Below are 17,574 nucleotides of genomic sequence, written 5' to 3'. Positions count from 1 at the left end.
GTTTTCTCATCTTGTCCTTCGACTCTAGCATTATTCTTTACCTTTTATGTATCTTTTCTGATTAGAGAAGTTGTACATTGCCATTTTACATATAGAAAATAAATTAAGATGACCTACAAGCTCATTGCTTTTAAAAAAAAATCTATCACCTATCTTTTGAAACTATGATTTTTAATGACTTCCTACTACTGCATTGTTTGATTACCATAATTTATTGATATTTTAGTCAATGCCTTATTATTGACTAAGTTGTTGCCATCATTTTCATTCCTATAAAAGTTGCCATAATGACCATCTTTGTACCCAAATTGTTGTGTGCACTGTAGCATTATTTTAAATTTTCTATCTTTAGCTTCAAATTTTTAGAGCCCAACATTCAAAATATGTACATTTTTTGAAATGGAACTGAGGTAATCTTTGATGACAAATGGAGTAATCACAGTTCAAGCAGACAAAAACAGAGTTGGGTGGCCATTGAGGATCTGGTCTCAAACACATCTCTGTACCACTTGAACTTGAACTTTCTTTGAACTGTACCAGACCCAAGGATACCACCAGCCATATTCAGAACAATACCTGCCAGCTGCAACCTGGTGGTCTCAAGGTCTCCCCTGATAACTATGCAACCATTTTGGATGCCAATCAATTATTGCTTAACAAACACTCTTACTTCTTGCCAGCTCCAATCTTCATAAACAACTCATGTAACTAACAGTAACCCTGCAGTTTTTGCCTTTATAAACCTCTTCCATTTTGTAATCTAGCAGAACACAATTCTAGTGCTTCTTGAATCTGTGTCTCCCGGGCTACAGTCTTAACAAACCCCAAATAAACACCTTTGATTTCAATCAGGCCTCCATTTCTCAAATTTTGGTTAACACCTTGAAGAAGGAAATAAACACAACTGCAGCCATCTAGGTCCCAGCGGCTTTGATCTGTTCTTTTATGATGGTCCATACATGGGGTCACTGATAAGAGGATGAAAAACAGGCACTTTCTGCTTCAATATCCTTAGTCTGTGTTCACTCATCCTATACGCACAGATGGGAAGAATCTACCTGGGGCTGTTTTCTGGCTCCTGACAGAATCGGATGTAATTTCCCCATCTCTTATTCTCAGAGATCTCCAAAACAGCTGTTAGGAAAATCTTGGACTTCAGCCCACATTGATCTACTATAATTAGCCAGCAACTGGGATTGTGTAGGCCTTCCAATGTTGGGAGCAGACAGTTTGCAGTGTACAGATTATGCTTCTCTCAATCACTGTGCCTCAATCAATCAGGGCAATTAGAGGTCGTGTTGTTATGTCTCCTCCCGACAAACTCCCATCTTTCAGACCCAATCAAGAAGCAGGAGGTGGGCCTCTCCTTCCCCAAATCTGTCCTGGCTGTGTTCCAATCAAACTCTTATTGTTTCTGGTTCTCCTCCTCCGCAGACTGCCCTCCATTCTTTAATCATGTCTTTGGCAATTTAACTGACTGATGGCTTTTTGCATGTCATTATCAGGGCTTAGAGAGAATGGTAATTGCACAATCCCTCTGATCAGGGCAAGAAGATAAAGAATTTATCTGGAAACCGTTTTGCCAGATGACAGAGTAGAAGCCAAAGTCAAGGCAGGAAGCTTCTAATCCAGTGATTCCTGTTTGCTGAAAGAAAGAGTTTCTCACGAGATTATGACCAAGTCTTAACGAGTGAAGAAAGAACAAAATAGTGCATGCTACAAAAAAAAGAGGATTCATTTATGCTTTCCTGAAGATGATGTTTTGTTATTCACGGTGTACTGCATGGAAAAGTTTCCTGGGTGCCAGTTAGAAATGCAGATTCTCAGGCCAAAACCAAGCATTCTGAACCAGAACATGCATTTTAACAAGAACCCCAAGTGATTCGTATGCACATAAGGCTTGAAAAGGTATGTGCATTTAGCTGCCTGGAAGAAGCTCTTTTGAAAACTGGCTCTGCTTATAAAATAAATCAAAATGAAAACAAACCATTAAAAACTTCTTCTACCTGGAAAAACATTTGAGTCCTCCAGGATCCAGTTGAACTCTTTGTGGGGATGGAATTAATTCCAAGGGATGATACTTGTTTGCCTGGATCTCCTTTTATTTTTAATTATATAATTTTAGGTAGTTTAATTTATTCAAAGTGATACAAGCATATGGTCAAATTTTCAAAAAGCATAAAAAAGTATACATTGAAAAGTAAGACCTCATCTTAGAACTTAGCTTCATTCGTAGAAGCAATTATTGCTAATAGATATTTTAAATATTTTTTCTATAATCTTCCAGAAGTATTCTAATATAGATATCTTATAAATCTCCTTAAATGTAGTTTTATATATGCCATCTGAACTTTGCTTTTTAGCACTTTTTAAATATCCCATAACAGTACATAGAAAGATCGTCCTCATCATTTTTAATATTTACATAATATTTTTCCTATGTTTGCATCAAAAATTGTTAATGTTGACTGTCATTTATCGTAGAATAAATGACAATAGAATGCCTCCAGCTTCTGTATTGTTTGTTTTGGCTATTCCAAAGTATACCAAATTATACAGTGAATATCTATGTGCATATGTGCTTGCACACATTTATGTCTATCTATGAAATAAAAAATTTAAGTAAATTTCTGGCTGTAAGAATATGAGCCTTTAAAATTTTGATACTTTTTGTCAACCTGCTCTTCATATACACTAGTATTTCTATGCTGTGTCTCACCAACGATGCATGAGACTTGGATTGTGCTATGTCCATGCCTTAGTGAGATATCAAATGTAAAAATGTGTAATCTGAAAATTGGAAACCCGTATCCTATTTCTATTTTAATATGCATTTCTTTAATTATGAGTGAATTTGAGCATGTATTCATGTTTAAAAGTCATCTGTATTTCTATTCTGAGAAATGTGTGTTCATTTTCTTCAGATGTTTTTTTTCATTTTTTAAAAAAATTCCAGCTTTATTGAGATCTATTTGCTGTACAACATTGCTAAGTTTAAGGTTTATAACATGATGGTTTGATACAAATGCATATTGCCAAATGATTACCACAGTAAAATTAGCTAATATATCTATTACCTCACATTGTTACCTTTTTTATGTGTGTCGTGTGAACATTTAAGATGTGCTCTCTTATCTTTCAAGTATACAGTACAATTATTGTGAACTTATAGTCAGCATGCTAAACATTAAATCCTCAGAACTTATTCATCTTATACAAGGAATTTATACCCTTTGGCCACCATCACCCATTTCCTCCACCTCTAGCCCCTGACAACCACTAATTTACTCTGTTTCTATGAGTTCGTTTGTTTGTTCTTTAGATTTCAGTATAGTGAGATCATGCAGCATTTGTCTTTCTCTATCTGACTTATTTCATTTAGCATCATGCCCTCAGGGTTCATCCACGTTGTTGCAAATGGCATGATTTCCTTCCTCCCTATGGCTGAAAAATTTTCCACTATATATATCACATTTTCTTTTTTCATTCATCTGTTAATAGACAAATAGGTTATTTCCATGTCTTGGCTATTGTAAATAATGCTGCAATAAACATGGGGGTGTGTATATATTTCTGAATTAGTGTTTCTGTTTTCTTTGGATAAATACCAAGAGGAGGAATTGCTGGATCATATAGTAGTTCTATTTTTAATATTTTGAGGAAACTCCATACTGTTTTCCATAGTGGCTGCATCATTTTACATTCCCACCAACAGTGCAAAAGTGTTCTCTTTTCTCCATCTCCTCACCAACACTTGCTATTTGTGGCATCTCATCATGGTTCTAATTTGCATTTTACTTTTCATGAGAAAGAGTGTACAAATGGTTTAAGGATCATTTTTTAAATTCTGTGTACTGTTATTTCTCTGTTCTTATCTTTGCCTACTTTTCTGTTGAATTGCATCTTTTTAAATCATTTTTAATAATCTCTCTACATAGTCAGGTACAAGTCCTTTGTCTTCATGAGTTACTAATTTTTAAAAATAGGTTATGCTTCTTTTGACATTTCCTATATTTTTATGTAAGACTTTAAAACTTTTAAAAATTTCCTAACATCAACTTTTTATGTCTTTTGGTTTTGAGTCATTTTAGCAAGGCCTTCTCTACTTACATTTATAAAGAAATTTGCTCGTATTTAATTTGAATTCTTTTAAAAATATACTCAGTTTGAAGTTTATTTCAGTGTACTACATAAAACATGGATCCAGTGCCAACTTTTTTTTCCCCAACAGCTACCTGACAATACTAATATTGTTTGTTTAAAAAAAAAAATTCATCCTTAACTAATCCTCTAATGTGAGATACCACCTCAACTATACCACCAACCAATATAAATACTACATGCATATGAAATCATTCTTGAATTCTATTATGTTCCATTTGTCTGACTATTCATGTGTCAATACTGCTTTAATTAGTGAGGCTTTATAGCATATCTTTATCTTGAGTAGGGCTTGGTCTCTTTCACTGCTTTTCAGATTTAGAGATTTCCTGACTATTCTTGATAATTTATTCTTCTGGGAGAACTTAGAATCAGTTTAACTGATGCCAGAAAAAAATTTGTTGGCATTTTTATCATAGTCATGTGAAACTCATAAATTAATAGGGAGAATTGACCTCTTAATGATATAGAATCTTTTCATCCAAAAAACCACTCAGATTTTTCATTTGCTCATCTAGTCTTTTTTTCAGTCTTATTTATTGTTTTCCTCCTATATAGTTTGAATATTTCTTATTAGGTTTATCCCGGATGCTACTGTAAGTGGAGTCTTGTCTTTTATTATATATTCCAACTGATTGTTTTGCATATATGAAGGAATTATATTCCCTACATTTATTTTGTATCCTTATAGCTAACTACTTTATTGTTTGATAAAGTAGCTTTTTGGTTGTTTCTCTTAGGTTTCCTATAGAAAATCATATCAGATGGACATAATGATAAGTTTACCTTCTTTCATATTTTTTGTTCAGCTAAGACAGCAGACATGGGATGGGAGGTCTCCACTCCCACCCAACAAATAAGAGGTGTATATATGAGAACATAGAAAAATACTCCTGAGTGATCCCAGAAATATTTATTGTGGGGTCACACACAAGGACAAGTCACATGTTGTTCAGGAGCCAATAAGTCTTGGGTCATTCCCAGTTAAGGAACAAGTCCTAATACCCAGGCTGGTGTTGGGACTCATACAAGAAGCCTGTAAATGGTCTATATTATTTTCTTTGGGATCTAGTACATAAATATCTTCTTATAAATAATCCATGGATACTTGAGGAAAATGTAACCTCATCTATTATGTACTTAAGTCATCTAGTTTTTTATTTATTTTAGTGTCTCCTAGATCTGTCAGAAATTAGAGAAGTGTAATAAATCCTCCCAAATCTATTGTATTTATATGTATATCTCTTGTTTCCTCAGTTGGGACTGTGTCTATTTTGTTGTTCTGTTTTCCAGCACATTTAGCCTCATGAGGATTATAACTTTTATAAACAATTCTCCTTGTACTGTTTTTATGCTTTCTGCCTTCAATTTTACTTTGTCTAATATTAATATTGCCTTTTCTACCTTTACTTAAGTTGTATTTCCCAGGGTAACTTTACACATCGCCTTTTTTTAACCTTTCTGCGTCATTTTCTTTTATTTATCAGTTGTAGGCTACAAATAGTTGGGCTTTTGCTTTATGACCTATCTGTGAATGTCTATATTTTAGTAAAGAAGCCAGACTCATTTGTGTTTATTGTCAGAATTGATATACTTACTATGCTTGGATGTTTTCTTTCTGCTTATTATTTTTATGCTTCATTGTGGTTTCATTTGCTTTCTCTTCTTTGCTATATGGCTTAATTTCCTCTGATTTTATCATTTCCTCTTCTTTAAAATAACACATCTTCTATATGATAGCCCTCAGGGTTACATTTAAGATTTTCAAAAATATTCTTCAACTTAAAATCCTTTATACATCAAAGTTAAGCATAAAATAATAGTCTGATTTCCTTTTATGCAAGAAAAGCAATTTCACACTTTTACATTGTTCTGCTTGCTATTCCCGAAAATTCATGTATTTTTCATGATATTTATTTTCAGACCCAGAGAGTTATAATTAAAAATTATTTAAATTCTAAAGTATTATCTTCAAGAAGACAAATTTGAAATTGGCATTCAATTGTGTGTCCAAATTTATCACAAGTTTATAAGCAATTTCATTTTAACTTGTCTCAGTGATCATCACCCATATTTGTGTATCATGACTTCCCTCTTCTTGAATTATTGATTCTTATTTCTCTCCCAGCTATTTGGAGCCCGTGTTCATGTCCTGTTTTTAATGAGGGCACTTAGGCATTATAGTATCTGAACACTTCAACAAATATTAATTTATTTTTTGTGCCTTATATTAATTAAATAAATAGTAGCTATCAAATATGAATTAGATAAAAAAAAACATTTTCCCACAAAACTATGTAGATGTGATTGCATCACTTTCCATCATTTAATGTTGCATAAAATAATCTCCATCTAGCCTGATATATGCAGGGTTTTTTTTGTAGGAACCTGATATTTCTCTTTGGATGCCAGTTAAAGTATTTTTCATAATATTTGTTAATTTTTCTATGTTTGTTGACATTTACCTAAACTATCGTAACATATTTCAGTATTTTAAAGCAAGTTGGTTTGGGGGTCAGGAAAGGCTTATGAGAAGGTCTTATGAAAGTTCTATTTTTAAAAATTTTACTTCTGTGTTATTAATAATAGTTTTATCTTCATTTACACTTCCAATTGTTAGGCTGATTCTCTGTCCTCAGTTCTATCACATTTTATCTTTTCATTTTAACCTCTTTTCATCTGCCTTTATATTCTCAGACAGCATCTCAAGTTTATTTTCCTTATTCTTTTTAAATCTAGTCTGGCTTGAATCACTTGGAAAATGGCTTAAAACTGTGATGTCTACTGGTGTCCTGAAAATAGGAAATATGAATCTTCATGAACAGGTCAAAGGCATATTCAACATCCTAATTCAGTCACATGACCCTTTCCATCACCAACATATTCTGTATCTCATAAGCAACAGGTAGAAATATAACCAGAAAAAGCAAATGTGGAAAACTTTAATGCTTAGTTTGGGGGATTTCATGCTAAATATATACCGTTGGGCCAACTAACATCTAGTGATATACTTGTTTGCAAATAGCTCCTTTTCAACTATACAACACACATGGGTATATCCAACAGTTAGGCTAGTATAACATTATCCATAACTCCTCCCTGAACCAGCATTCACACATCACTAAAAGGCACCAATAATGCATGACTCTAGAGAATAGAGTACAGGTGGTAGATTCCATTGCTTGAAATTAGCAAGTCTTAATCACAAAAGCACCACCAGGCAGAAGGTTTGGAGGATGTCTTCAGAGAGTCCTATTTTTTAAGTAAGAAAATGCAATACATAACAGAAGATACTGTCTATGATAAAGATGAGGGTTCTCCATATCATCTTGACCCTCACTCACGGACATCAAAGGTAGTGAACACCCATGCCTCTGCCAGAATGATTGCAGGAATACACCTGATCCAAATTCTGAGTAAGCCTTTCATGACCTTAAGAGTTGTATGAGCCTTGTATGACCCCAGAAGTAGTCCTTGACAAATGATGGATGAGAATTTGGTGGATAAATACCCCAGCTCCCTCACTCTTGGGGAAAACCCCCTTGGTTTACACTATACTATTTCCCAGGGCTCCTCAGCAAGAGATATGAAGATTCCTATAGTGGTAATATCTTCAGTAGCTGACTCTTTTTTAGCTGCCTTCCCCTCTGTTTCACTACTCTACTCCTGTACCAGTGTTTCCTGAGATCATCACTCTAATAAATATTGTGCATTTGGATTCTCTCCAGGCCTGATTTTTAGAGAATGCAAATCAAAACAGACTCCAACCAGAAAAAAAAAAGGGAAACACAGAAAAATTGGAAAAACTTTGGTGACATCTCTTAACCCGTATGGTCAGTAAAAGTTCCCTCCGAGTATCCACTGATTTAAACATACCCAACAAACAACGTATTTAAATGTTTTCTCTTTCTCTGAGTGTTCAAGAAGATGTTCCCTTTTCTTGTTTCGTACCTTATGTGTAGTTTTTATTCCTCTTTATTCATTTTCAAAGGAGGAGACATAGAGATAAGGTGTGTGAATTTCCCTAAATCCTTCTTCTCTTCTTAGGGATGGTCACTTCCTGTTCTCAGATCCACAGCTCCAGGACAGGTTGCTGTGCTCAGATTCCAGCAGAATTCCTCAGAAATAATCAGGTAGTGTTTGATGGAGTTCTGTAGCCCCGAGGGGTGGAATTCTCTCCTCCTTCTTGCCCCAGCCATACTTGAACTTATGTGGTTGTTCAAGAATTCTTTCTCCACCCCTGCTTAACAGTGCTTTAGGCAATATCACATGCACAAATATTTTGTCTTGTTGTTTTCTCTCTCTTAAATGATCTCCAGATTATACTTAATGAAAATACTTTATTTCTTCTGCAAAAACCTGATGCCCACAAGATGCCAAGCATTCATGGTTATGCTTTTCTTTAATGCTTCTCAAGAATCAATTGTATTAGTTCCCAAATCTAGTACTGCTAACCATACTAGTTACTATATAATTGTTACCATACTTGTTACCCTATGTATACAATTATTATGTAAAACAGTGAAATATGAATGACAAAAGTGAAAATTATTGTTTCTATAAGAGCAAAGTTTTGAGTCAGAAAGACTCAAAGGGAAATTGCTTTAAAGAATGTTACATTTTATTTAGAGATATGTGAGAAAACTGTAAAAGACTGGAAAATAAAATCAGATGTATAGGTGTGTATATATATACATACATATACACAAATATATATACACATACACACATATATGTCTTCCTCACTCATTTGCTTTGCAACTGCTGTGAGTTTCTTCCTCCACTTTAAAGAGACAAAAACTAGAACTCTTAGACTAGTAATTATTAACTTTTGATGCATATTAGAATCACCTGGGTAACTTAAACGTGTTTGGACTCACCCTCACAGATTCTGATCCTTTTGGGTCTAGTGTGAATTTGGCATCAGACATTAGTATTTATTGTTTAAAGCTCCTCGTGGGATCTAATGTGTAGTGATGATGCTAGAGTATGAAACATCCTATCTTCACTTGGAAGAGTGGCCACTCTACCATGATGCAAAGCACTGAACTCTTGTTTTTTCCTCAGTATTGCTGCATCAATCTAAAATTAGAGTCCATTCCTTCAGATTCTAGCAATAGGTTGTTTGCCATGTAAGATTCCAGTGAATATGAAAGTTTCTATCTTTTGCTCAGCCTTTACAAACATTTTAAAGTAACATTGCGGGAGAAAGGGTCAAATGCTCCTAGCCTGGTGCCCTTTTAAATTGGAAATGGTTCGAAATTTTTAGAAGTATTCTGGCCCTAGCACCCTGCAAATAATGCTTCTTTGCTTTTTGCTACTTCATTTTTCACTGATATTATTTTGTTTAAGTTTCTACTTCTTTGTGATGTACGTTACATCATAATTCATGTTATGAATACATACAATAAGCATTTATAACGTGTATGAATAATAAAATGAACATGTGTATGCCTATCATCCACATTAAGAAGCAGAAAATCATCAAATCCTTTTAAACACTTCATCATCCCCTTGTTCATTTCCCTTCCTCCCACCCAGAGTTAACAAATTTCTCAAGTTTTGCTCTATGCTTCCTATTTGAAGATAGTTTTAACACTTACTGATGTAGCTTTCAGTAGGCATTGTATGTCCGTTCATGTCTCTTGAGCATTTTTTGATTATGCTAGTTTATATTTTTAATAACTAGAAGTTATTAATATCTTCTAGATAATAATCCACGGGGCTTTTTTTGGTATGTGTTTTATTTTTCTTTGTACTCTTATCAAGATATTTTTGATGAACAGCTGGTCTAACTTCAGCAAAATTATAGGATTTTTTTTTTTAAGTTCTGAAGGTTTATTTTTTGTCTTACTTAAGAAAGTTCCCCTTATTCCAGGATAAGAAAGATATCTTCATATTTTATTCTAAAAGGTTTTTTTCTGTTTTCCATGTACGCGGGGCTCTCACTGTTGTGGCCTCTCCCGTTGCGGAGCACAGGCTCCGGACGCGCAGGCTCAGCGGCCATGGCTCACGGGCCCAGCCGCTCCGCGGCATGTGGGATCCTCCCGGACCGGGGCACGAACCCGTGTCCCCTGCATCGGCAGGCGGACTCTCAACCACTGCGCCACCAGGGAAGCCCCCTCTAAAAGGTTTTAAATGTACCTTTAATTTCTGTAATTCACCCAGTCTGTAATTCACCCAGAATCAAATTTTGCCTCTGAATTAAGGTAGAAGTCCAATTGCACTCACTTTCCATATTGAGAGATTGTTGTGTCGGCACCATAGATTGAATGGCCATCCATTCCTGCAATCTGCAGGGACACCACTGTCATATACAATAGCAAGTTCTGTGCTTTGTATCTTGTCCCGTTCATCTATTTGACTATTTTGTCTCAACGGCCCACTGTCTTAATAGCTCTAGTTTTATAAAGTCTTCATTTCTGGTAGGATAAGTGACTTTGTTCTTTCCTGGGAATATTTTGGTTATTCTTAGGCCAGTACTTGGTCACAGCCACTTTAGAATTCATTTGTTAAATTAGACAGACAGACAGACACACACACACACACACACAAACACACTACTCTGGATTTTGATATTGGAATTGCACTAAAGAGATCAGGAGTTGACAAACAACAAACCACAGGCTAAATCTGGTCTGCTGTCTTCTCTTTGCCTCTGTTTGTAAATAAAGTTTTATTAGAACACAGCCATGTCAATTCCTTTACCTATTGCCAATGGCTACTTTCAGGCTACAAGGAAGAGTGGAGTAGGTGTAATGACAATTCTATGTTCTGTGAAGCCTGAAATATTTACTATCTGATCCTTTATGAGGTTTGCTGGCCTCTGGTATAGATCATGTGGGGGGATCATAATTGTATTTTTATGATTTTGAAGTTTTATATACAGGGAAATGGTATAAATCTGGTTTATTAATTCTTCTTAAATACTTCTTAATAAAGACTTGTAGGTTTCCTCATAAAGGACCTGTACCTAATTTGTTAGATTTATTACTAGATACTTTGTATCTTTCTTCTAGCAATTTTAGATTGTATCTTTTAAAAATTATAATCGCTAATAGTTTGTTTCCAGTTAATACAAATGCAATTATCTTTTGTATAGCATTGTATAATGATTTTATAGCCAGATAATTTGCTAACCTGACATTAATTTTTTTTTATAAATGTATTTATTGGGGAGACCTTCAAGATGGTGGAGGAGTAAGATGTGGAGATCACCTTCCTGCCCACAAATACATCAGAATTGCATCTACATGTGGAATAACTCCTGCAGAACACCTACTGAACACTGGCAGAAAACCTCAGACTTCACAAAAGGCAAGAAACTCCCCATGTCCCTGGGTAGGGCAAAAGAAAAAAGAAAAAAACAGAGACAAAAGAATGGGGATGGGACCTGCACCTCTGGGAGAGAGCTGTGAAGGAGGAAAACTTTCCATACACTAGAAAGTCCCTTCACTGGCGGAGACAGGGGGTGGAGGGGAGGAGGCTTCGGAGCCATGGAGGAGAGCACAGCAACAGGGCTGTGGAGGGCAAAGCGGAGAGATTCCTGCACAGAGGATTGGTGCTGAGTAGCACTGACCAGCCTGAGAGGCTTGTCTGCTTACCTGCCAGCAGGGGTGGGTGGGGGCTGGAAGCAGAGGCTTGGGCTTCTAAGGTCAGATCCCAGGGAGAGGACTGGAGTTGGCTGTGTGAACACAGTCTGAAGCGGGTTAGTGCACCACAGCTAGCCTGGAGGGAGTCTGGGAAAATGTCTGGAACTGCCTAAGAGGCAGGAGACCATTGTTTCAGAGTGCGCGAGGAGAGGGGATTCAGAGAACTGCCTAAATGAGCCCTAGTGATGGGTGCGAGCCATGGCTATCAGTGTGAACACCAGAGATGGGCATGAGATGCTAAGACTGCTGCTGCAGCCACCAAGAAGCCCGTGTGCAAGCACAGATCACTATCCATACCTCCCCTCCCAGGAATCTGTGCAGCCCACCATGACCAGGGTCCCGTGATCCTGGGACAATTTCCCTGGGAGAACACATGGTGCACCTCATGCTGTTGCAATGCCACTCTGGCCTCTGCCACCGCAGACTTGCCCTGCATTCAGTACCCATCCCTCCCCTTGGCCTGAGTGAGCCTGAGCCCCAGAATCAGCTGCTACTTTAACCATGTCCTGTCTGAGCAAAGAAAAGATGCCCTTAGGCGACCTACATGCACAGACGGAGCCAAATCCAAAGCTGAACCCCAGGACCTGTGCGAACAGAGAAGAGAAAAGGAAATTTCTCCCAGCAGCCTCAGGAGCAGTGGATTAAATCTCCAGAATCAGCTCGAGGTACCCTGCATCTGTGGAATACATGAATAGACAATGAATCATCCCAAAATTGAGGCGGTGGACTTGGGGAGCAACTGTAGACTTGGGGTTTGCTTTCTGCATCTAATCTGCTTCTGCTTTCAGGTTTATCTTAGTTTAGTATTTAGAGTTTATTATCATTGGTAGGTTTGTTTATTGATTTGGTTGCTCTCCTCCTTTGTTTTTAATATATTTTTTTCCTTTTTATCTTCTTGTGAGTGTGTATGTGGATGCTTCTTTGTGTGATTTTGTCTGTATAGCTTTGCTTTTACCATTTGTCCTAGGGTTTTGTCTGTCCATTTCCATTTTTTGTTTGTTTGTTTGATTTTTTTAGTATAGTTTTTAGCGCTTCTTATCATTGGTGGATTTTTTTTTTTTTTTGGTTTTATTGTTCTCTTCTTTCTTTTTTTTTCTTTTTTTCTTACATTTTAATTTTCTTATTTTTAATTTTTTAACTTTTTATTTTAATAACTATATTTAATTTTTTATTTCTTTCTTTCTTTCTCTTTCTTTCTCTTTCTTTCTTTCTTTCTTCTTTCTTTCTTTCTTTCTTTCTTTCATTCTTTCTTTTTTTCTCCCTTTTCTTCTGAGCCGTGTGGCTGACAGGCTCTTGGTGCTCTGGCCGGGGGTCAGGTCTAAGCCTCTGAGGTGGGAGAGCCAAGTTCAGGACATTCATCCACCAGAGACCTTCCGGCTCCACATAATATCAAATGGCAAAAGCTCTCCCAGAGATCTCCACCTCAACGCTAAGACCCAGCTCCACTCAACTACCAGCAAGCTACGGTGCTAGACACCCTAGACCAAACAATGAGCAAGACAGGAACACAACCCCACCCATTAGCATAGAGGCTGACTAAAATCATAAGGTCAAAGACACCCCAAAACACACCACCAGACATGGTCTTGCCAACCAGAAAGACAAAATCCAGCCTCATCCAGCAGACCACAGACACCAGTGACCTCCACCAGGAAACCTACACAACCCACTGAACCAACCTTAGCCACTGGGGGCAGACACCAAAAACAATGGGAAGTACAAACCTGCAGCCTGCGAAAAGAAGACCCCAAACACAGTAAGTTAAGCAAAATAAGAAGACAGAGAAGCACACAGCAGACGAAGTAGCAAGGTAAAATCCCACCTGTATATCAATAACTACCTTAAATGTAAATAGATTAGATGCTCCAACCAAAAGAAATAGACTCACTGAATGGATACAAAAACAAGACTCATATATATGCTGTCTACAAGAGACCCACTTCAGACCTAGGGATACATAAAAGGTTGAAAGTGAGGGGATGGAAAAAGATATTCCGTGCAAATGGAAATCAAAAGAAAGCTGGAGTAGCAGTTCTCAATTCAGACAAAATAGACTAAAATAAAGACTAGGGCTTCCCTGGTGGTGCAGTGGTTGAGAGTCCACCTGCTGATGCAGGGGACACAGGGTCGTGCCCTGGTCCAGGAAGATCCCACATGCCGCAGAGCAGCTAGGTCCGTGAGCCATGACCTCTGAGCCTGTGCATCTGGAGCCTGTGCTCTGCAACAGGAGAGGCCACAACAGTGAGAGGCCCACGTAACACACAAAAAAATAAAAAATAAAATTAAATAAAATAAAGACTATTACAAGAGACAAAGAAGGACACTACATAATGATCAAGGGATCAATCCAAGAAGATAAAACAGTTGTAAATATTATTCACTCAACACAGGAGCACTTCAATACATAAGGCAAATGCTAACAGCCATATAAGGGGAAATCAACAATAACACCATCATAGTAGGGAACTTTAAAACCCCACTTTCACCAATGGACAGATCATCCCAAATGAAAATAAATAGGGAAACACAAGATTTGAATAATACATTAAACATGATTGGGCTTCCCTGGTGGTTGCAGTTGGGAGAGGCCAAAAAAGTGAGAGGCCCGCGTACCTAAAAAAAAAAAAAAAAAAAAAAGATGAACTTAATTGAAATTTATAGCACATTCCATCCAAAAACAGCAGTATACACTTTCTTCTCAAGTACTCTTGGAACATTCTCCAGGATAGATCATACCTTCAGTCACAAATCAAGCCTTGGAAAATCTAAGAAAATTGAAATTGTATGAAGTATCTTTTCTGACGACAATGCTATGAGACTAGATATCAATTATAGGAAAACATCTGTAAAAAATACAAACACATGGAGGTTAACTAACACACTACTAAATAACGAAGAGATCACTGAAGAAATCCAAGAGGAAATCAAAACATACATAGAGAAAATGACAATGAAAACACGACCACCCAAAAACTATGGGATGAAACAAAGGAAGTTCTAAGAGGCAAGTTCATAGCAATACAATCCTACCTCAAGAAACAAGAAACATCTCAAATAAACAACCTAAGCTTACACCTAAAGCAATTAGAGAAAGAAGAACAAAAAAACCCAAAGTTAGCAGAAGGAAAGAAATCATAAAGATCAGATCAGAAATACATGGAAAAGAAATGAAGGAAACAATAGCAAAGATCAATAAAACTAAAAGCCAGTTCTTAAAGAAGATAAACAAAATTGATAAACCATTAGCCAGACTCATCAAGAAGGAAAGGGAGAAGACTCAAATCAACAGAATAAGAAATGAAAATGGAGAAGTAACAACTGACACTGCAGAAATACAAGGGGTCATGAGAGATTACTACAAGCAACTATATGCCAGTAAAATGGACAACCTGGAAGAAATGGACAAATTCTTAGAATAGCACAACTTCTGAGACTGAACCAGGAAGAAATACAAAATATAAACAGACCAATCACAAGTACTGAAATTGAGACTATGATTAAAAATCTTCCAACAAAAAAAAGCCCAGGACCAGATGGCTTCACATGGGAATTCATCAGACATTTAGAGAAGAGCTAACACCTATTCTTCTCAAACTCTTCCAAAATATAGCAGAGGGAGGAACACTTCCAAACTCATTCTACAAGGCCACCATCACCCTGATACCCAAACCAGACAAAGATGTCACAAACAAAACTACAGACTAATATCACTGATGAACAGAGATGCAAAAATCCTCAACAAAATACTAGCAAACAATCCAACAGCACCTTAAAAGGATCATACACCATGATCAAGTGGGGTTGATCCCAGGAATGCAGGATTCTTCAGTAAACACAAATCAATTAATGTGATAAACATATTAACAAATTGAAGGAGAAAAAACATATGATCATCTCAATAGATGCAGAAAAAGCTTTTGACAAAATTCAACACCCAGTTATGATAAAAACTCTCTAAAAAGTAGACATAGAGGGAACTTACCTCACCATAATAAAGGCCATATATGACAATCCCACAACAAACTTTGTTCTCAATGGTGAAAAACTGAAACCATTTCCTCTAAGATCAGGAACAAGATAAGGTTGTCCACTCTCATTGCTATTTTTCAACATAGCTTTGGAAGTTTTAGCCACAGCAATCAGAGAAGAAAAAGAAATAAAAGGAATGCAAATCGGAAAAGAAGAAATAAAGCTGTCACTGTTTGTAGATGACATGATACTATACATAGAGTATCCTAAAGATGCTACCAGAAATCTATTAAGGCTAATCAATGAATTTGGCGAAGTACCAGGATACAAAATCAATGCACAGAAATCACTTGCATTCCTATACACTAATGGTGAAAAATCTGCAAGATAAATTACTCAATGGACAGATCATCCCAAATGAAAATAAATAGGGAAACACAAGATTTGAATAATACATTAAACATGATTGGGCTTCCCTGGTGGTTGCAGTGGTTGAGAGTCCGCCTGCCAATTCTCACTAATGGTGAAAAATCTGCAAGATAAATTACGGAAACCCTCCCATTTACCATTGCAACAAAAAGAATAAAATGCCTAGGAGACCAAAGTCCTGTATGAAGAAACTGTAAGACACTGATGAAAGAAATTAAAGATGATACAAACAGATAGAGATATATACCATGTTCTTTGATTGGAAGAATCAACATTGTAAAAATGATTATACTACCCAAAGCCATCTTCAAATTCAATGCAATCCCTATCAAACTACCAGTGACATTTCTCACAGAACTAGAACAAAAAAATTTCACAATTTGTATGGAAACAGAAAAGACCCCGAGTAGCCAAAGCAATCTTGAATAAGAAAAATGGAGCTGGAGGAATCAGGCTCCCAGACTTCAGAGTATACTACAAATCTACAATAAGTGGTGCTGGGAAAACTGGACAGCTACATGTAAAAGAATGAAATTAGAACACTTCATAACATCTACACAAAAATAAAGTCAAAATGAATTAAAGACCTAAATGTAAGGCCAGACACTATAAAACTCTTAGAGGAAAACATAGGCAGAACACTCTATGAGATAAATCACAGCAAGATCCTTTTTGACCCACCTCCTAGTGAAATGGAAATAAAAACAAACAAATGGGACCTAATGAAACTTAAAAGCTTTTGCACAGCAATAGAAACCATAAGTAAGACTAAAAGACAGCCCTCAGAATGGTAAAACATATTTGCAAATGAAGCAACTGAGAAAGGATTAATCACCACAATAATCAAGCAGTTCATGCAGCTCAATATCAAAAAAGCTAACAACGCAATCCAAAAATGGGCAGAAGACCTAAATAGACATTTCTCCAAAGAAGACATACAGATTGCCAACAAACACATGAAAGGATGCTCAACATCACTAATCAGTAGAGAAATGCAAATCAAAACTACAATGAGGTACCACCTCACACCAGTCAGAATGGCCATCATTAAAAAAATCTACAAACGATAAATGCTGGAGAGGGTGTGGAGAAAAGGGAAACTTCTTGCACTGTTGCTGGTAATGTAAATTGATAGAGCCACTGTGGAGAACAGTATGGAGGTTCCTTAAAAAACTAAAAATAGAACTACCATACAACCCAGCAATCCCACTACTGGTCATATACCCTGAGAAAACCATAATTCAAAAAGAGTCATGTACCACAATGTTCATTGCAGCTCTATTTACAATAGCCAGGACATGGAAGCAACCTAAGTGTCCATCGACAGACAAATGGATAAAGAAGATGTGGTACATATATACAA

Source organism: Neophocaena asiaeorientalis, unplaced genomic scaffold, assembly GCF_003031525.2.
Source record: "Neophocaena asiaeorientalis asiaeorientalis breed wild unplaced genomic scaffold, Neophocaena_asiaeorientalis_V1.1 scaffold64, whole genome shotgun sequence".
NCBI classification, from domain to species: Eukaryota; Metazoa; Chordata; class Mammalia; order Artiodactyla; family Phocoenidae; genus Neophocaena; species Neophocaena asiaeorientalis.
Note: the sequence above shows the minus strand (reverse complement) of the source record.